Source organism: Tachypleus tridentatus, chromosome 13, assembly GCF_004210375.1.
Source record: "Tachypleus tridentatus isolate NWPU-2018 chromosome 13, ASM421037v1, whole genome shotgun sequence".
Lineage (NCBI taxonomy): Eukaryota > Metazoa > Arthropoda > Merostomata > Xiphosura > Limulidae > Tachypleus > Tachypleus tridentatus.
The window spans coordinates 6,137,395-6,161,173 of record NC_134837.1 but is presented as its reverse complement, the minus strand read 5'-3'; the positions used below and the strand labels follow the sequence as shown (position 1 = coordinate 6,161,173).

At 32.2% G+C, this 23,779-nt stretch overlaps 1 protein-coding gene across 2 annotated transcripts in view; it reads right to left on the bottom strand.

Annotated features, from left to right (window-relative positions):
• Positions 1-14,712, bottom strand: part of LOC143239826 (uncharacterized) — a 48,360-nt gene extending 33,648 nt beyond the window's left edge. The window contains exon 1 of one of the 2 annotated variants that reach the window (XM_076481372.1): positions 14,570-14,712. The gene's annotated coding sequence lies outside the window, so the exon portion shown is untranslated. Of the gene's footprint in view, positions 1-14,314; positions 14,446-14,569 lie in introns of those variants that run through there. The other variant, XM_076481370.1, reaches the window with a different exon arrangement.
• Positions 14,713-23,779: the final 9,067 nt, after the last annotated feature.

Below are 23,779 nucleotides of genomic sequence, written 5' to 3'. Positions count from 1 at the left end.
GTAACTTGCACGTCCACAGTCATGTTTATAAGGTTCATTACATATTCTAACAGAACTTAGTAACTTGCATGTCCACAGTCATGTTTGTTAGGTTCATTGCATATTCTAACAGAACTTAGTAACTTGCATGTCCACAGTCATGTTTATAAGGTTCATTACATATCCTAAGAAAACTTAGTAACTTGCATGTCCACAGTCATGTTTATAAGGTTCATTACATATTCTAACAGAACTTAGTAACTTGCATGTCCACAGTCATGTTTATTAGGTTCATTACATATTCTAATAGAACTTAGTAACTTGCAAGTCCACAGTCATGTTTATTAGGTTCATTACATATCCTAACAGAACTTAGTAACTTGCATGTCCACAGTCATGTTTATTAGGTTAATTACATATTCTAACAGAACTTAGTAACTTGCATGTCCACAGTCATGTTTATAAGGTTCATTACATATCCTAACAGAACTTAGTAACTTGCATGTCCACAGTCATGTTTATAAGGTTCATTACATATTCTAACACAATTTAGTAACTTGCATGTCCAGAGTCATGTTTATTAAGTTCATTACATATTCTAACAGAACTTAGTAACTTGCATGTCCACAGTCATGTTTATTAGGTTCATTACATATTCTAACAGAACTTAGTAACTTGCACGTCCACAGTGATGTTTATAAGGTTCTTTACATATTCTAACAGAACTTAGTAACTTGCATGTCCACAGTCATGTTTATAAGGTTCATTACATATTCTAACAGAACTTAGTAACTTGCATGTCCACAGTCATGTGTATAAGGTTCATTACATATTTTAACAGAACTTAGTAACTTGCATGTCCACAGTCATGTTTATTAGGTTCTTTACATATTCTAACAGAACTTAGTAACTTGCATGTCCACAGTCATGTTTATTAGGTTAATTACATATTCTAACAGAACTTAGTAACTTGCATGTCCACAGTCATGTTTACTAGGTTCATTACATATTCTAACAGAACTTAGTAACTTGCATGTCCACAGTCATGTTTATAAGGTTCATTACATATCTTAACAGAACTTAGTAACTTGCATGTCCACAGTCATGTTTATAAGGTTCATTACATATTCTAACAGAACTTAGTAACTTGCATGTCCACAGTCATGTTTATAAGGTTCATTACATATTCTAACAGAACTTAGTAACTTGCATGTCCACAGTCATGTTTATTAGGTTAATTACATATTCTAACAGAACTTAGTAACTTGCATGTCCACAGTCATGTTTATTAGGTTCATTGCATATTCTAACAGAACTTAGTAACTTGCATGTCCACAGTCATGTTTATTAGGTTCATTCCATATTCTAACAGAACTTAGTAACTTGCATGTCCACAGTCATGTTTATTAGGTTCATTGCATATTCTAACAGAACTTAGTAACTTGCATTCCACAGTCATGTTTATTAGGTTCATTGCATATTCTAACAGAACTTAGTAACTTGCATTCCACAGTCATGTTTATAAGGTTCATTACATATCCTAACAGAACTTAGTAACTTGCATGTCCACAGTCATGTGTATAAGGTTCATTACATATTTTAACAGAACTTAGTAACTTGCATGTCCACAGTCATGTTTATTAGGTTCTTTACATATTCTAACAGAACTTAGTAACTTGCATGTCCACAGTCATGTTTATTAGGTTCATTACATATTCTAACAGAACTTAGTAACTTGCATGTCCACAGTCATGTTTACTAGGTTCATTACATATTCTAACAGAACTTAGTAACTTGCATGTCCACAGTCATGTTTATAAGGTTCATTACATATCTTAACAGAACTTAGTAACTTGCATGTCCACAGTCATGTTTATAAGGTTCATTACATATTCTAACAGAACTTAGTAACTTGCATGTCCACAGTCATGTTTATAAGGTTCATTACATATTCTAACAGAACTTAGTAACTTGCATCTCCACAGTCATGTTTATTAGGTTAATTACATATTCTAACAGAACTTAGTAACTTGCATGTCCACAGTCATGTTTATTAGGTTCATTGCATATTCTAACAGAACTTAGTAACTTGCATGTCCACAGTCCTGTTTATTAGGTTCATTCCATATTCTAACAGAACTTAGTAACTTGCATGTCCACAGTCATGTTTATTAGGTTCACTGCATATTCTAACAGAAATTAGTAACTTGCATTCCACAGTCATGTTTATAAGGTTCATTACATATCCTAACAGAACTTAGTAACTTGCATGTCCACAGTCATGTTTATAAGGTTCATTACACATTCTAACAGAACTTAGTAACTTGCATGTCCACAGTCATGTTTATTAGGTTCATTACATATTCTAATAGAACTTAGTAACTTGCATGTCCACAGTCATGTTTATAAGGTTCATTACATATTCTAACAGAACTTAGTAACTTGGATGTCCACAGTCATGTTTATACGGTTCCTTACAAATTCTAACAGAACTTAGTAACTTGCATGTCCACAGTCATGTTTATTAGGTTTATTACATATTCTAACAGAACTTATTAACTTGCATGTCCACAGTCATGTTTACAAGGTTCATTACATATTCTAACAGAAATAAGTAACTTGCACGTCCACAGTCATGTTTATACGGTTCATTACATATTCTAACAGAAGTCAGTAACTTGCATGTCCACAGTCATGTTTATAAGGTTGATTACATATCTTAACAGAACTTAGTAACTTGCATGTCCACAGTCATGTTTATAAGGTTGATTACATATCTTAACAGAACTTAGTAACATGCATGTCCACAGTCATGTTTATAAGGTTCATTACATATTGTAACAGAACTTAGTAACTTGCATGTCCACAGTCATGTTTATAAGGTTCATTACATATTCTAACAGAACTTAGTAACTTGCATGTCCACAGTCATGTTTATAAGGTTCATTACATATCTTAACAGAACTTAGTAACTTGCATGTCCACAGTCATGTTTATAAGGTTCATTACATATTCTAACAGAACTTAGTAACTTGCATGTCCACAGTCATGTTTATAAGGTTCATTACATATTCTAACAGAACTTAGTAACTTGCATGTCCACAGTCATGTTTATTAGGTTAATTACATATTCTAACAGAACTTAGTAACTTGCATGTCCACAGTCATGTTTATTAGGTTCATTGCATATTCTAACAGAACTTAGTAACTTGCATGTCCACAGTCATGTTTATTAGGTTCATTCCATATTCTAACAGAACTTAGTAACTTGCATGTCCACAGTCATGTTTATTAGGTTCATTGCATATTCTAACAGAACTTAGTAACTTGCATTCCACAGTCATGTTTATAAGGTTCATTACATATTCTAACAGAACTTAGTAACTTGCATGTCCACAGTCATGTTTATTAGGTTAATTACATATTCTAACAGAACTTAGTAACTTGCATGTCTACAGTCATGTTTATTAGGTTCATTGCATATTCTAACAGAAATTAGTAACTTGCATGTCCACAGTCATGTTTACTAGGTTCATTACATATTCTAACAGAACTTAGTAACTTGCATGTCCACAGTCATGTTTATAAGGTTCATTACATATCTTAACAGAACTTAGTAACTTGCATGTCCACAGTCATGTTTATAAGGTTCATTACATATTCTAACAGAACTTAGTAACTTGCATGTCCACAGTCATGTTTATAAGGTTCATTACATATTCTAACAGAACTTAGTAACTTGCATGTCCACAGTCATGTTTATTAGGTTAATTACATATTCTCACAGAACTTAGTAACTTTGTCCACAGTCATGTTTATTAGGTTCATTACATATTCTAACAGAACTTAGTAACTTGCATGTCCACAGTCATGTTTATGAGGTTCATTAGATATTCTAACAGAACTTAGTAACTTGCATGTCCACAGTCATGTTTATTAGGTTAATTACATATTCTAACAGAACTTAGTAACTTGCATGTCCAGTCATGTTTATAAGGTTCATTGCATATTCTAACAGAACATAGTAACTTGCATGTCCACAGTCATGTTTATTAGGTTCATTGCATATTCTAACAAAACTTAGTAACTTGCATGTCCACAGTCATGTTTATTAGGTTTATTACATATTCTAACAGAACTTAGTAACTTGCATGTCCACAGTCATGTTTATTAGGTTTATTACATATTCTAACAGAACTTAGTAAATTGCATGTCCACAGTCATGTTTATTAGGTTCATTACATATTCTAACAGAACTTAGTAACTTGCATGTCCACAGTCATGTTTATTAGGCTCATTGCATATTCTAACAGAACTTAGTAACTTGCATGTCCACAGTCATGTTTATTAGGTTCATTCCATATTCTAACAGAACTTAGTAACTTGCATGTCCACAGTCATGTTTATTAGGTTCATTGCATATTCTAACTGAACTTAGTAACTTGCATTCCACAGTCATGTTTATAAGGTTCATTACATATTCTAACAGAACTTAGTAACTTGCATGTCCACAGTCATGTTTATTAGGTTCATTGCATATTCTAACAGAACTTAGTAACTTGCATGTCCACAGTCATGTTTATAAGGTTCTTTACATATTCTAACAGAACTTAGTAACTTGCATGTCCACAGTCATGTTTATTTTTGTAGTCTGTAATATTCTTATATAGAATTGCATATAGATAAGTCACAATCAAAACAGCTGGAAGAATGAATGCTTAGATCAAGCTGACTATTCAATGATGTTTGAAGACCAAACCATTATAGTGGAGGAATTTATATGTGGTGGAAAACAAACCAATTAAACAGAAGATAGCAAAATGGCCACTCTACATTATTATGAGAAGGCTGGAATAATAACACATGAAGGTCATCTTCCACTAATTTTGAAGTTCAAGGCCAATGTTCCAAAATGTTACAATCTTAAGGTACAGGCCTACACAGTGGTCAATATCAAACTTGTGAAGACAACTAAAGTTTGAAAGTATTACACAAGTTTTGAACAGTATAATTTGTAGGAATAAAATTATGATAGCCTTGGCGAGCACACCCTTCTTTCTTTTAAAGAGATCACTGACCTACTCAATTAAGGTTTAACATTACTATATATATCTTAACTTTTTCCATTTCAAACTTCTTTGAAAATAGCTTTAAAAAGTTTGTTTTTTATTTCACTTTTTGCTACCCTTATACTTATGTATTAATGAAACTAATATTTTTATGATCTGTTACTACATTTCTGAACAAAAATATAATCAGTGAATGTTTTATATCTGGATTTATAGACAAGGTATGTCAATGAAATTACAGTAATTAACATAAATGTTTTCTGTAGTGGTAGAGATCAGCACAAACACCATTTCCAATGCCATTTCAAGAGCACTGATTGCAATACATGATAATTTGCCAATAAATTTGGGCAGATAACTAAGAATATGCTGTAAAATAGATTGCTCATCTTAACTTGAACAAATATGTTTTTTAAACATAGAAAACACCACAGTTACCTTGGGAAAATCATGGAACAGGTTAATTAACCAAACAATGACCTTAAGACATGAAACAGTATGGCAAAAGTCTTGAAAATCATTAATACATAAGACTACACTGTTGCATAGTTATACTAAATAAAATACAATAATACAGTATTTTCATAATAAAACTTCTCCTTTCAATGTTAGAATAAGAAAAATCCCATTTTAGTGAAAAATCTAGTTCAAAAATAATCAGTGTAACAGAATTAAAACCATACTAAAATTTTGGAAAACTCAAATCAAAGATTCATGTCAGGATAAGCTCAAAATCATAAATAATAAAATAACTAGAACAAAGAAACTTTAGTTATCAAATATTACACAAAAATCTAAATTTAACAACAAGATAAACATTTTCTTAGGTCACTTAAATAGAATAATAATAATAGCAGTTCAAAAAACAAAGATAGTGAGAAACAGAATAATAGCAATCAAAATAAATGAAACATTATTTTAATACAAACAGCTTACAAATCAACATATATTACAGCAAGATCAAAGACTTAATAATAAATATTCATTTTGTACAAGTACTCATTGTGTAAGTTGAGGTCAAAGAAAACAAGTGATATGAAATCAACTCATGAATATGAAACTAAAAACATTAAACAGTTCAAAGTAATTATAAAACAAGTAAATTTTCTAAAAATCATTGGTCAAAATTAATATACTGGATATTAAATAAATAATGCTTAATTAAATACAAATTAATTAAAATTCAAACATAATATTGCTTTACAAAAAATAAGATTGATTACAATTTTTTCAAGCAGAAAAACTGAATATATGGTAACAAAAGACAGTATAATGAAACAAAAGTGTAAGTCAGTCCAGAAAAACTGATAAAATTATTATAGACCTAATACACTCTAAAACATAGTTTAAACAGATTGGACAAAATGAACAATGAGCTTTTCTGGAACTTAAATTAAATAGCTCTAAGAAATAACAGAATTAAATAAATAACACAATAATATAAGTAAATTATTGTGAACTTCACATGGGAAGTTGTTGGTTAGGAAGATGTGGTCAATTATAACAGAGGATGGTTGGGCAGTATGTCATATATCATTGCTTTATATCATGCCTGTCTTTTAGTGGAAGTGATGAAGATGGAAGCTAACAAAGCCAGACATGCATTCACTCAAGAAAAAAGAAATCATTCATCAATCACTGGTTACTGCCAGTCCTAAAAGCCAAGAGTCAAGTATGTAGCATAATAGTATGTGAAAAACTCACTGGTGCTGTAGCCAAACAAAACCTGTTGCTGGTATTACAATCCATCAGATGCAATAATACTGGCTCATTCCCTGCTACAATTAGCTCAGCATTTCAAGAGAAATCCATTGTGAAAACTACAAAACATTGACATGAATACAGTTATCGCCTTAGCTACATGTTACAACAGATCAGCTGTCGCATCAAGCAGAACACTTTACTGTAGATTCCTAGAATACTACAACATGAAGACAGTTGTAATATCACATACTATACAGATTAGTTACATAAACTACCACTCCAACTTTCCTCCTGGGTTCTAAAGGTATAACACAATGTCAGTTACTCTCCCAACAGTGAGGATGATGACAATTGCAAGATCTTGTACAAGATGAGTTAGCAACATAAACAGCCGTACCAGATTCCTTCTTGGCACTGAAGGCAAAAAATGACTCCAGCTGATCTCCCTTTATTCCCTGCAGTAAAGGCATGAATTAATGTTGATTTTGTGGTCTCAAAGCTGTGCTATATATCACAGCTTATTAGCTTGTGGATGGAAACTTTTTGTAACATGTTTCTCCCAATTATTTTAGCTAGAGATAAAGACCAGTACTGTAGGTATACCACTCTTTAGTCAAAATAAAAGTGGCCAATCTGCACAGTAAAGGCTTTTAATGTATCTTACTAACTAGAGAGAGTAAACATATAAATATAATTACAAAGTAAAAGGCAAATTTAGACATCTTAGTCACATGAATAACAGTGTAATTTTAATTTCAAATACTAAACACAGTACATTTGAGCTTTGGAATTTACACTTAGTACATTTCAGCCTTAAAATATTTGCAAAATGCTAGCTAAGAATATTACATCTACACAAATTTAAACAACATGATAATAATTAATACATTTTAAGCTTTAAGCCTTACAATTCCCAGCTGCCTTGACAACAGTTGTCAAGATGACAGTTTAGAATAAAAAATATTAATCATAATTTTATTTAAGATTTAACATCAACAGAATTTGTACTTAAGTGCATAAATATATATGCTTTTAGATGTGTGTAAAGTGTTTACATGAATATACTTCTCTACAGATTGAAAATAAATATTTAAAAAATTACACTTTCTTGAGTAATGCATTTAAGTTAATAAGTACTGAAGAAAAATTTTAAAAATAATACATATATCACCACCAGCTAAGGCATCATAAACAGACTCAAATACCAATTTCAAGTTCACATAAACTTAGTTATTTTCAGATTATACAATGAAATATAATCTGCTAAGCAGAGAAGAGAGAACAAAACAGGTTAATTATGACATATGAATCTAACATTCAATAACTGCATCTCATCACTGATGACAAACTTTAATACATGTATATAGTTTAACTTGTAAGTCACCCAACAAGTTTATACTGTGTGAAAAGTCTGGGTACCAAGTTATAGCTGCCTGTTGTGCTTCAGTCTTTAAACCTGACTTGACAGAAGATGCAACTCTAGACTGGGTTAAAATAATGTAACATGCACCTTCTTCAGCTACTTGTACAAACAGTTGTGCTTCAGTCTTTAAACCTGACTTGACAGAAGATGCAACTCTAGACTGGGTTAAAATAATGTAACATGCACCTTCTTCAGCTACTTGTACAAACAGGTGTGCTTCTTCCAGTTACATTTTATGAACTCCTAAGATATTAATACATAGCCTTATATAAACTTTAACTCTTACAGTCTGTGTGTCCTTCCCAGTACATAGCAAATATTGCAGTATTGCAGTCATGTCCAAAATGAGTTGGGTTGGTTCACTTTTGGTCCTGTTGATGTTTAATTACGACTTTGTCAAGGGTGAAATGTCCTGATAATAGTGCAATTAATATCAAACCAACCAATGGAGAAATAGTAAACTCCTAATATAAGAGGTAATACTGACCTGGGCTACTTTATTTTTGACCGGCCTGGCCTTATTTTCCCTTATTTTACTTGATCTGTCTAAATTCCAAGTTGACGAACCAAAATTATATGTGACTTACTCTGTTGTATTATTAAGTACAAACAGTGACTTACTCTGTGGTATTATTAAGTACAAACAGTGACTTACTCTGTGGTTTTATTAAGTACAAACAGTGACTTACTCTGTGGTTTTATTAAGTACAAACAGTGACTTACTCTGTGGTTTTATTAAGTACAAACAGTGACTTACTCTGGTATTATTAAGTACAAACAGTGGCTTACTCTGTGGTATTATTAAGTACAAACAGTGACTTACTCTGTGGTATTATTAAGTACAAACAGTGACTTACTGTGCGGTATTATTAAGTACAAACAGTGACTTACTGTGCGGTATTATTAAGTACAAACAGTGACTTACTGTGCAGTATTATTAAGTACAAACAGTGACTTACTGTGCGGTATTATTAAGTACAAACAGTGACTTACTGTGCGATATTATTAAGTACAAACAGTGACTTACTGTGCGGTATTATTAAGTACAAACAGTGACTTACTCTGGTATTATTAAGTACAAACAGTGGCTTACTCTGTGGTATTATTAAGTACAAACAGTGGCTTACTCTGTGGTATTATTAAGTACAAACAGTGACTTACTGTGCGGTATTATTAAGTACAAACAGTGACTTACTGTGCGGTATTATTAAGTACAAACAGTGACTTACTGTGCGGTATTATTAAGTACAAACAGTGACTTACTGTGCAGTATTATTAAGTACAAACAGTGACTTACTGTGCAGTATTATTAAGTACAAACAGTGACTTACTCTGCAGTATTATTAAGTACAAACAGTGACTTACTCTGCGGTATTATTAAGTACAAACAGTGACTTACTCTGCGGTATTATTAAGTACAAACAGTGACTTACACATGCGGTATTATTAAGTACAAACAGTGACTTACTGTGCGGTATTATTAAGTACAAACAGTGACTTACTCTGCGGTATTATTAAGTACAAACAGTGACTTACTGTGCGGTATTATTAAGTACAAACAGTGACTTACTGTGCGGTATTATTAAGTACAAACAGTGACTTACTGTGCGGTATTAAGTAAAAACAGTGACTTACTGTGCGGTATTATTAAGTACAAACAGTGACTTACTGTGCGGTATTATTAAGTACAAACAGTGACTTAATGTGCAGTATTATTAAGTACAAACAGTGACTTACTCTGTGGTATTATTAAGTACAAACAGTGACTTACTCTGCGGTATTATTAAGTACAAACAGTGACTTACTGTGCGGTATTATTAAGTACAAACAGTGACTTACTGTGCGGTATTATTAAGTACAAACAGTGACTTACTGTGCAATATTATTAAGTACAAACAGTGACTTACTGTGCGGTATTATTAAGTACAAACAGTGACTTAATGTGCGGTATTATTAAGTACAAACAGTGACTTAATGTGCGGTATTATTAAGTACAAACAGTGACTTAATGTGCGGTATTATTAAGTACAAACAGTGACTTACTGTGCAATATTATTAAGTACAAACAGTGACTTACTGTGCGGTATTATTAAGTACAAACAGTGACTTACTGTGCAGTATTATTAAGTACAAACAGTGACTTACTGTGCGGTATTATTAAGTATAAACAGTGACTTACTGTGCGGTATTATTAAGTACAAACAGTGACTTACTCTGTGGTATTATTAAGTACAAACAGTGACTTACTGTGCGGTATTATTAAGTACAAACAGTGACTTACTGTGCGGTATTATTAAGTACAAACAGTGACTTACTGTGCGGTATTATTAAGTACAAACAGTGACTTACTGTGCGGTATTATTAAGTACAAACAGTGACTTACTGTGCGGTATTATTAAGTACAAACAGTGACTTACTGTGCGGTATTATTAAGTACAAACAGTGACTTACTGTGCGGTATTATTAAGCACAAACAGTGACTTACTGTGCGGTATTATTAAGTACAAACAGTGACTTACTGTGCAGTATTATTAAGTACAAACAGTGACTTACTGTGCGGTATTATTAAGTACAAACAGTGACTTACTGTGCGGTATTATTAAGTACAAACAGTGACTTACTGTGCGGTATTATTAAGTACAAACAGTGACTTACTTTGTGGTATTATTAAGTACAAACAGTGACTTACTCTGGTATTATTAAGTACAAACAGTGACTTACTGTGCGGTATTATTAAGTACAAACAGTGACTTACTCTGTGGTATTATTAAGTACAAACAACCACAATAACTAGAAAAATGCTAATTTGAATGAGTCCTTGATGTCTGAAAGATAGTCTTAATTGTTAAAGTGTAGAAGTTGAAGCACACTGCAGATGAATTTTAAGATTTAAAAACAAAGACAGATTAAGTGGTGCAATGGGGAAGAAAACAAAAAGGTTTTATTCACAGTTGAGCTAGAAATAATAATGTTTATTTAACTATTTTTTATCATTTAACCCAACTGTAGATGAAACAGATTTTACTGGATGAACACCAATGGTCTATTAACCAGAAAGACATACAGCTACAGAGATTTAAACATACATCCAGTCATGAGTAATTTTATCCGTCAACACATTAAAATCACCCTTCACTCATTTCCAGTCCAACAATAAAATAAAACATGGGCATGATAGAAGATTGGTGTCCTATGGAGAAATGTTACAATCTCAAGGTACAGGTTTACCTTGGTCAAATCTAAACTGATACAGATCACAAAATATTACACTCATACAGATCACTAAATCACAAAATATTACATAAAAATTTGAATATTGTAGGAATAAAAATAACAGAAAGGCTAGGAGTTTTCTAAAGAAACAACTTATGACTAGAAAATTAAAAATATTAATTATTTAACAAAAATAGAAGAAATTACAATGGTCAGTTTAATGGCCTTAATATAGAAAAAATTGTTACAAAAGAAACAGAGAAGTACTTGGAAGTTAATAACTGCTTTTTAAAAAATATTCCCAGCAATATTTTAGAATTATTCATTCTTGATGCAGTTAATTCTTAGAAATGATAGAAGACAAAGTGTATATGATGTGAAAAACTATTCAACTTTATTTGAATGGATCTATTATAAATGTTTCACAGTATGCCTCACTAGTAATAGTTAAATAATTCAAGAGCATAAAGCACAGAAAAAAGAATCATATGCATGAGTAGCATATTTCATGTTTCTTACAAAATGAAATACAAGGATTGTGGTCAATGATAATGTTTTTCAAAATTGCCAACTACAACGAGCACAATGCCTCAAGTTCTGTCTAGACCCAATAATATTTTCTAAGTTCATGGACAAATGTTGTTTGGAGATAAAAATAAGGTCCATAAAATTTCAAAAAAATTATTATTAAGCTAATAAGGTTCATTCAGTTTTCCATACTAAACCTTACCAAATGGTATGTTGGTAATTAATAATGTAAAACTTGTCATTATATTACAACAAGCAGACTTTCATATAGAAAATAAATACTCTTTACATAATTTAGAAAAACAAGATATCTGATACCTGAAACCATCAGTACATAATGAATCTCTATAATTACAAAAATAAGACAAACTCTGACCTATTTTAAAATACTGCAGTACATCATGAAATTATTTATATGTAGAAAGATAAAACTGTAAACATTCTAAAACCTTTTTACCAAATTATTACACAGTGTGGAATGCAACTTTACGATCATAAAAAATGGAAGAGCTAATGCGACCTCCAAGTTAAGATCTTCACACCAGACAAACATTACTGTCCTTATAAGGTTCATCTAACTATTCTACATGCAAGACAGCTTGAAAATAATATCCACACCTACATTTACTTCAGCAGTTTTGCACTATTCCAAATGACTGGAAGATGGTGAAAGTAATCATTAAAAAAATAACAAATCTCATTATGAAAGTGACAAACCAAATATAAGAAACACTGAATTTGCTTTGAAAAATATTAAAATGACAGATTAATCACAATATGCAGCACAATTCCTATATATTAAAGTTTGAAAATATAAGCAAAAAATTAATATAATGAGATTCCTTTACAATTAAAACAAATATTCAATAAAGTGTAATAATACAAAAAATAATGGTATACAAGTCATATCTGTCACAAAAGAAAAATAAAAGATTTTTTTAGATCCACTTATTGTAACTGTGTTGTAATCCTTTATTATTATTACTATCATAGGAACTTATAGTTCATTTAAAAATTTTGTTTCTAATACAGTTACATTATTCAGTCATTAACTGCTGTTATTAAAATTTGTTCTAGTGTTTATGAAACATCATGATATAACCAAATTTCAGTACTGCGAGTACCTCTTAAATGATGAGTAATAATACATAGTGTAATAATACATAGTGTAATAATAATACATAGTGTAATAATAATACATAGTGTAATAATACATAGTGTAATAATAATACATAGTGTAATAATAATACATAGTGTAATAATACATAGTGTAATAATAATACATAGTGTAATAATAATACATAGTGTAATAATACATAGTGTAATAATAATACATAGTGTAATAATAATACATAGTGTAATAATACATAGTGTAATAATACATAGTGTAATAATAATACATAGTGTAATAATAATACATAGTGTAATAATAATAATACATAGTGTAATACCTGTTAATTCCTAAAAAAAAAAAAAAGACAAATACATTGTAAGCTGGCTAATTACAACCATTTGCAACACAGAAGTATATTATTAAAAGAAAACTGAAAGGACAAATGACATTTCAACACAGAAAATAGCTAGTGTGGTTCCTGATAAGTCAATGGTTGCTGCTCTCAGCAGTAATGGAAAAACTTACACCAAGCAACTTTTATAACAAAAGTACACAATGTTATGAGTATTTCTGAAATAAGTTTAAGAAACAACACATTTCTACACCAGCCTCAGATGGTGCAGGAATTCTGACATAAGATTCACACAAAAATAATCAAATTACACTCACCATAATTTATTACAATTGCATTAAAGTTATAAATCATTTTATCTTTTTTTATCTGTAGATATATTTATGTGTTACATTGTTTTAAGTGTATAAAACTTTATAATGTTTTCGGTTTAGGTAAAAGCGAAGCAAAAAATTGAGAACTGAAGTCTGTCTTCTGGACTAACAACAACCAAACTTTAAGTAAACTGTGTAATAACATCTGGGCTGATCAACATATAGTAGTATGATGAGTCATATTAAGTGACTCAGTACTACTGACCTAGTCATTCTCGTTATGAAGTATGACTATGACTCGGGCTGTATCAGGAGCATGACTAGTTAGATTATCATGGCTATACACGTGTCACTCAGACAGTCACATTCTACTACAATCACTAGTAACATTAAAAAATTCAGACTCTAGTCAATAACTACTTTTAAACTCAAAGTGTTTTTTTCACTTATCTGAAGTTATCAACCACGAATGTAAATTGAGTTGGAAAAAGATGCTCGACTGATTTAAGTGTAAACTTTGGGCTAAGTCGTGCTATTACATTCATTTGTCATGAATCATACTTCAAAATAATAATGGTATTCCTAGTACTGGTAATAGTTAATTTCATTATCACTTACGGCGTCTTACTGCGATCCTCTAGTCCTAAACATGCTAGATTCCTATTTATTATAAATCACGATGAGTGATTTACAAACTTAGCCTATTACAAAATATAATTAGCTTATGAGTACGAGTGTGAATCATCCAGAATTAATAATTTGTAATTCAGTGGAGTGATTCCGATATACGCCTAAATAATACTAATAGTAAATATTTCCAACTTAAGAGTAAAATTTGAAAAAAAAATAATATTTTCCCAAAATATTACATACCGTTTTTTATTACTAATGGTGATATTTAAGTACAGAACCTCTAGCACGAATAAACGTTATTATTAATATAAAACATACGTTACATTCAATGAACAATATTCTGATACAACTCAACGTAACTATTAGTAGCAATAATACATCGGATAATTGCGTAGACTAGGTAGCGCAACGAACTGACTTTACTTACCATCTTATGCGAGCCGTTCTTAAATATTTAATATATATATATTTTTTTGCTTAACAGTTTTCTAACTTACTCAGTCAAAAAATTACTTCTTTCTCCTTCTTTAGGTTATTATTCTTCTGAGGAAATAGCAACAATGAACAGTTAAGGGAATATCGTTAATATTACACATGTTAGAATATTATGTTACTTTGCACGATATTTTATGCCAAATCAACAGAACTGGCACAAGTACAACAATAAATATCTAGAGAGATAAAATAAAAGTATAGACTATGGATTCAATGGCCAGTGAATAATCTTCCTCCACCAGAAGTTAGTTTTCCAATGGATTGCCGTTATCACTGTGAGTGTCAATACCTTAACGAGAGTTAATATTCTACAATCTACAGAGATTAAAGTGAAGTTTCAAGCAATAACATCTAATTATGTGTGTGTGTATGAGAGAGAGAGCGAGAGAAAGAGGGTAAAAAAAGAAGAAAAAACAGCAGAGAATTGTTTGTTTTGGAATTTCGCACAAAGCTACTCGAGGGCTATCTGTGCTAGCCGTCCCTAATTTAGCAGTGTAAGACTAGAGGGAAGGCAGCTAGTCATCACCACCCACCGCCAACTCTTGGGCTACTCTTTTACCAACGAATAGTGGGATTGACCGTCACATTATACACCCTCACGGCTGGGAGGCGAGCATGTTTAGCGCGACGCGCGCGAACCCGCGACCCTCGGATTACGAGTCGCACGCCTTACGCGCTCGGCCATGCCGGGCCCAGCAGAGAATATGACCTTGGTATAATCATAGCGAATTACGGTCCTCATATCGTTATTGCTAATTTCTCCATATTTTGCACTACTAGTTAGTTATAAGCCCATTCCAGTCTTGAAGTACTGGTTTAAAGTTGTAAAGTTAATTTTTAGGAACAACTATGATCTACAAACATGAATAAACTTGAAATACTGTATGAGTTAAACTTTGTAATTACACAGTTTCTCTAAGCACTGATAGCTTCAAATATTAATGATTAATTGCATACAATCAAATTATATTGATATTTTCCGAAATAGAGAACAGACGCCAAAGAGAATTTGCTATGATTAAGCTGCTCACAACTTTGAAAGTCAAATAACATAAAAGCCTTCAGGTAAGTTTACAGAAATCTCTATTTTTTAATGATTTAATATAATTAAACAAGAAAATAATACAATGAATTTATAAGTAGGAAACATTTGACAATAGTTTATGCCAGAGAAAAGTCGGTTCTTTGGGATAAATATTCTGCTTTAGTTTTTGGAAATAAAACTATTGAATCATTTACTACCGTTTTCAACATGTGTTAAAAGTGTGCTGTTTTTATAAAACTCATTGCATTTTGTAAAAGCAGCATTCATTTCACGTTTAGCTCTTCCCTTAGAGCCCTTAGAGCTGAACCCGGCATGGCCAGATGGATAAGGTACTCGACTCGTAATCCCCATCACACCGAACATGCTCGTCCTTTCAACCGTGAGAGCGTTATAATGTGATGCTCAGTCCCACTATTCGTTGGTAATAAGAGTAGCCCAAGAGTTGGCGGTGGGTGCTGATGACTAGCTGCTTTCACTCTAGTCTTACACTGCAAAATTAGGGATGGCTAGCGCAGATAGCCCTCGTGTATCTTTGCATGAAGTTCAAAACAAACCAAAACCAAACCTTAGAGCTACTGCAGACTATTACAAGGAGATTTAGATTATTTGATGTGTTGGACCAATACGTGGTAGACGATGTTTAACAATCCAAAATGTAAAGAGATGCATGTAAGTTTTCACAGTTCAAATTATTGTTACAGTTTAATGGGAATACATTAAATATTGTCATTGAAGGCAAATATCTTGGTGTTGTGGTTGAGAAATTACCTAAGTTATCTAAATAGTGTCTTGCATTCTCTCGTGTATCTGAATGTGACCAAATAAGGTTTGGTTTGTTTTGAATTTCGTCTCTAATTTAGCAGTGTAAGACTAGAGGGAAGGCAGCTAGTCATCACCACCCACCGCCAACTCTTGAGCTATCCTTTTATCAACGAATAGTGGGACTGAGCATCACATTATAACGCCCCCACAGCTGAAAGGGTGAGCATGTTTGATGTGACGGGGATTCGAACTCGCGACCTAAGAAGGTCGAAACGTTGTTGTGTAATTTATTTTAAATAAAGTTTTAATATCCATGTCAGCCGTCAAGAGAATACATTTTTACTTCAAGTGAGTTTCTCATCATTATGAATGAACAGTGTCTTGTAGATAGAATTAGGGCTAACAGGATTCGGGGTAGAATCTACAGAATTATTAAATATAAGATAAGGGCTGTTATTGTTTCACGGTATAGATCATTTGTAAGGCTTCATTTAGAGTACTATATATAGTTTTGGAATCCCTTGATGAAGAAGGACATTGGATTGTTGGAGAAGGTTCAGAGAAGAGCCACTAAGATGGTAACTCGAATGGTGGGATTGTCCTACGAAGAAAGGCAAGAAATCTCTAAATTCTTTTAGGGTAAAATTGTCAGAGAGGGATTCATTGATGTTACACAGATTATTAAGGGTATTAATAATATAAATCCAGCAACGTTTTGTGTGTGTGTTCAGCAATGAAAACAATAAACTAAGGGGCATTAATTAACATTTTAGGAATAGCGTAGGAATCGTCTGCTGCTTAGACAGTATTTCTTTTAAAACAAGATGGTTGTCTTTTGGAATTAGCTGCCTTCAAGGATGATGGGGCAGAAAATTTAACTGAGTTCAAGGAAGGATCGGATGAATACATAAATAGTAATGGATGATTATGATTAAGAGCGGAAGTGACATCCTTGATGGGCTAATCCACAATTAGAAATAACATATCATTATCTGGTATATATTATGATGTTTGTTTTTGTAGATTTACATGCATGTGGTTTATGGCATTCTTGTAAAAAGAACATGGTTGTACACCTATGATTTTCTTTTGTTTAAAAATACATGTAAGACTTATACTTGCTTGGTCTTGATTCAATATTATGCTCACCTTGAATGAGGTCAGATTCATTCTAAAAAATAGTAAAGTGACTTATTTGAGTTATGGAGGGGTATTTCTCTTGAATATATATATCATCTGAAAAAATCATCGACAGTAATCTGAAGATTGTACGATTTTACTTTAGAACCATAATCTGAGTTTAAAGTATGGTGTCGCAATGATTTTTGTCTTGCTTTTTATCTCGTATAAACGTTATTTCTACCAGGTGTCTGCTTTAGCTATCAGTTGTAGCCGAGTGTAATGCAAAACTCATGCAGTATATTGTGAGTTGTGTAAAAATAAGGATTATTGTTTTATTCAACCACTTCTTTTTTTCTTTGCAAGATTTTACAGAGCCAAGTGTGCTGTGGATACTGATTAAAATCAGTGTACTTGAATATAATTTGATAAAATTCATTAAGTTGTCAGTCCCTCAACTTGGTGATCTTCTCAGACACATCATTAGAGATATAATGTGTATATATATATAAACACACCATTAGAGATATAATGTATATATATATATAGAAACACACCATTAGAGATATAATGTGTGTATATATATATAAACACACCATTAGAGATATAATGTGTATATATATATAGAAACACACCATTAGAGATATAATGTGTGTATATATATAAACACACCATTAGAGATAAAATGTTTGTGTATATATAAACACACCATTAGAGATAAAATGTTTGTATATATATAAACAAACCATTAGAGATAAAATGTTTGTATATATATAAACAAACCATTAGAGACATAATGTTTGTATATATATAAACACACCATTAGAGACATAATGTTTGTATATATATAAACAAACCATTAGAGATATACATTTTAAATTGTTGTTGCCTATGTGTTTCGTTTCGACAAGAAGAGTTACTCACATAAACAACATCACTTCTTTTTACTTTGGCTGCACGTGAGACCAGGCCAAAATTTAGTTATTAAATACATTTTGTTTCGAAAAGAATATTTGTGATTTCATTCTTGATGTCCTAAATAAAATAAATAGTTGTTTTTTATGTCAGATGCTTGGATGAAATGCTTATACAATTACACTCAATGTTTGGCTATGCTTGAATAGTTTTTGATCACGCAACTTGAAATATTTCAAAAGTACAGATGTTTCTGAATATTTTCTTAACACAATGAAGTTACAATCCACGAAAATTCCAAGAGCGCACTTAATTTAGATATAAGAAGGAAAACCTTCATAACATAACTGAGTAGTTGCTCTCGTTTGTGCTGAATTTGTACAAAGGAAAGCCAGATATTGACGTAATGAATTTCTGTAGTCAGAAAAATTATGTGGTGGAACGAATTTTTGCATCATCCAATTTTTCACACTTTTCTACAGAACCACCGTCTATTTTGAGGCTTTAATGAATGTAAGTGCAAAAATGTTTCATGAACGATGCAATACCATTTAATTATTACATTAGCAGCTTATAGACTGTCTAGATGTTGCATCTTACCGAATATCGGTGTAAATGCCTATCTGTTACAACGTGTGTGTTATGCTACCAAGGGCAAAGGTTGCAAGTTAATTCTAAAGGGGAAATAAAACAGTGATTGTTTCTTTGAACAAAGAGGGACTTTTGACAAGGCAGGTTGCCAGAAGAATTGAGTTTAACCAATCTATTGTGAACTGCTGGGTGAAGAGATATAGAGAGACTAACTGTGTGTAGTGATAGAAGGGAAGTGATAGGAAGAAAACTTGCACAGTAGTTGATGGTCGTGTTCATATATGTATGAGAATCGTTGGCTGTCGTTCACAGATCTCAAAAACAATGGCAAGAAACTTCAAGAGCCACTGTTACCACATGATGTGTTGTCTGCTCAGCTGGTCTTGCAGCAACTGTTACCACATGCTGTGTTGTCTGCTCAGCTGGTCTTGCAGCCACTGTTACCACATGCAATCTCCAGTGTTGTATGATCAGCTGGTCTTGCAGCCACTGTTACCACATGCAATCTCCAGTGTTGTCTGCTTAGCTGGTCTTGCAGCAAGATGGTTAGGAAAGAAATTCATTCTCACCAACAAAATGAGGTTCAACTTGACGATCATGCTGGCTAAGCTGAAACAGTATGATCTCCTCAGATTAACCGAAGTTCAAACCGCATGGGAAACACTTTGTATGACGTCAATGTGTAATAGAGTTTCAATGCAACTGTGAAGCACCTTCATGGTCAGGTGATATTGAGATGCATCTCTGGCCAGGGTGTGAGATGCCTGAATTCTGTGGAAAGCGCTGTCAATGCCGACAAATATAGTAATATCTTCAAGGCCAAGTTGAAGTCAACCAGTTCAGAAACATTTACCAATGCGCATTTCAGAATCACTCTGCTTCATGCCACAGTGCTAAAATGGTTAGAAATATTCATGAACTCTGTGAAAACACATATCAGGTTTAATTTCATTACTCAAGTAGAGGCTGTGAAAACACATTAGGTTTTATTTCATTACTCAAGTAGAGGCTGTGAAAACACATATTAGGTTTTATTTCATTACTCAAGTAAGAAGGGAGAAAGTCAAGAAACTATGGAAAACTACTAGAGGTTTAGAGCCTCTAAAGTGCAAAACAAAACCAAGAAGCACCTTTGAATTGCAGGAATCTATAATCTATATTAACTCATCCCTGTCTACATTGAGACCCTAATATATCTTATACCACGGTGACGTCAAGCACATTTTAAGACCAGAGGGGCATTACCAAATAGTAAACAAGAAATAGACTCTGCAACTACTATATGTCATTTACATTATTTTTAGGTTTGTGTTTTCTTATTCAGAGATCCATGTGAATAGTTATTAAACATTTAAATCTAACAAATACATTGCAGCAGATGGTCAACAAATAGTTGACAAATACGACAATATTTTAATTTGAGTCGGTTTGCACCAATAACCGTTTTACACTAGTTCTGACATGTGCACAATTTTGTAAGAATCACATGAACCAAAAAAAGTGTAAAAAACTGGGCGATGAAATAATTTTTCCATGACTGTAATTATCAATTATGAAAGAACTCATGAATGCAAATTTACACAAAAGTAAACAATATTGAATTTAAGTTTCGCTTTCACAAAAAACTTAAAATAATTTCACAAAAACTTTCACAAAAATAATATATATATATTATCCAATTAATAGTATAGTTAGAACTAATAATGGCTTTCACCACTGTAAAATAGCCCCATGACTCTCCCGTTTATTTCCTACTGAATCTAAGGTTCTACTTTGGATAATAATAAATTGTAGTGGATGAAAAGTGATGTGGTTCAAGAATATATGTAAACCATCATCACGACTGCAACGGCACATCTTAGAATACAGGTTAAAAACAAACTGGGTAGTCTTAGAATACAGGTTAAGAACAAACTGGGTACGTCCTAGAATACAGGTTAAGAACAAACTAGGCACATCTTAGAATACAGGTTAAGAACAAACTAGCCACATCTTAGAATACAGGTTAAGAACAAATTGGGCACATCTTAGAATACAGGTTAAGAACAAATTGGGCACATCTTAGAATACAGGTTAGGAACAAACTGGGTACGTCTTAGAATACAGGTTAAGAACAAACTGGGCACATCTTAGAATACAGGTTAAGAACAAACTGGGCACATCTTAGAATACAAGTTAATAACAAATTGGGCACATCTTAGAATACAGGTTAAGAACAAACTGGGCACATCTTAGAATACAGGTTAAGAACAAACTGGGCACATCTTAGAATACAGGTTAAGAACAAACTATCTTTGTTAACCAGAAAATGACCTAAGAAGATCAATTGTTTTGTATTTTATTTTAATATTTTATTTTAAAGTTTTAATACCAGCCGTATATAGAATACATTCTTACTTCAAATGGGTTTCTTGTAATCATGAACAACAAGAATTATTGTACCAACACAGTAATAACGATTTTTGCCCACAAACACAAAACTCCAGGCATGTCACTTGACCTTCAACTCTATTTTTGTTTTTCGTTTTCTAAAAACATCGGAGCATAGTATTTCTATTACTGAGCATTACAGCTTTAACACACACTTTTCACAAAGATCTTTACGAACAGAGTTCTTTTGACTTTAAATTCTCCTTACTTTGGCTACGCACGAGACGAGGTTTATTAATTATTCATTAAACATGCTATTCTGCAGAAAGAACAGTTGTGACTTTTCATGTGATGTCCCGAAACAGGTAAAATCTTTTCTTTCGACAGAGCACATACTAACTTAGAGCTCTACCATCCTTTTACTCCACGGATAGCGGTTCGAGGTTATTTGTTCGAGATGCATATTATGAGCACTATGGTTTTGTTTGTACTATTATGTTTAATAATGAACGTCAAACTCTCCCCTATCAGACAGACACTGTGGGATTTGTGGCTGTAGTCAGATTAGAGTTTGTAAAACTTTAAGATTTCCATTTAGAATCTATAAAATCCCTGTTAGAGATACTCTTTTTTTTCTCTTTATTTGAATAGTGTAACTATCTTTTACGTATAGCTTACAGAGAGACTCATGCTAAACTGAGGAGAAATATTTTGTTCCATACAAGTTAACGCAGTCGTTGCAAACTATTGTCTTTTTTTATGTGTGTTGCACTTGACACTGTTACATGTATGTATATAATAAAAACTGGTGTTGTGAGTTGATTCATTATTTACAGGAAACACACACCAAGCTACCACACCAAGAGTACTATGATGTAGCTACCACACATACAGAGTACTAGGATGTAGCTACCACACATATAGAGTACTAGGATGTAGCTACCACACATATAGAGTACTAGGATGTAGTTACCACATATACAGAATACTAGGATGTAGCTACTACACATATAAAAAAATAAACTTGTAATAAAATATGTAACTTCAATATATATATATAGGATGTAGCTATCATACATATAGAGTACCAGGATGTAGCTGCAACACATATATAAGAGTATTAGGCAATAGCTATCAGATATAGAGTATCAAACTAAAGATACCACATATACAGAGTACCAGGACGCAACTGCTACATGTACAGAGTACTAGGATGTAAGTACCATAGTTTAGAGTACCAGGATGTAGCTACCAGATGTATAAGAGTACTAGAATGTGGCTTCCATATATATAGAGTATTAGTTTGTAACTATCATACTTACAGAGTACTAGCATATAGCTACCAAATATATTAAGAGTACTATAATGAAGCAACCACATATATAGAGCACTAGGATGTAGATACCAAATATACAGAGTACTAGGAAGTAGCTACCATATATTGAGAGTACTAGGACGTTGCTACCACATATATAGAACACTAGAATGTAGCTACCACATATATTAAATAGTAGGACTTAGCTACCGCATATATAGAGTATTAGAATTTAGCTATCATACATATATAAAGTACTAGGATATAGCTACCACATATATAGAGTACTAGAATAGACTACTATCATACATGTAGAGTACTAGGATGTAGCCATCATACATGCAGACTACCAGGATGTAGCTACAACACATATAGAATAATAAAATGTAGAGACTACATATATAGTACTAGGATGTAGCTACAACACATATAGAATAATAAAATGTAGAAACTACATATAGAGTACTAGGATGTAGCTACAACACATATAGAATAATAAAATGTAGAGACTACATATATAGTACTAGGATGTAGCTACTACACATATAGAATAATAAAAGGTAGATACTACATATAGCGTACTAGGATGTAGCCACAACACATATAGAATAACAAAATGTAGATACTACATATATAGTACTAGGATGTAGCTACGACACATATAGAATAATAAAATGTAGAAACTACATATACAGTACTAGGATGTAGCTACAACACATATAGAATAATAAAATGTAGATACTACATATAGTGTACTAGGATGTAGCTACAACACATTTCGAATAATAAAATGTAGATACTACATATAGCGTACTAGGATGTAGCTACAACACATATA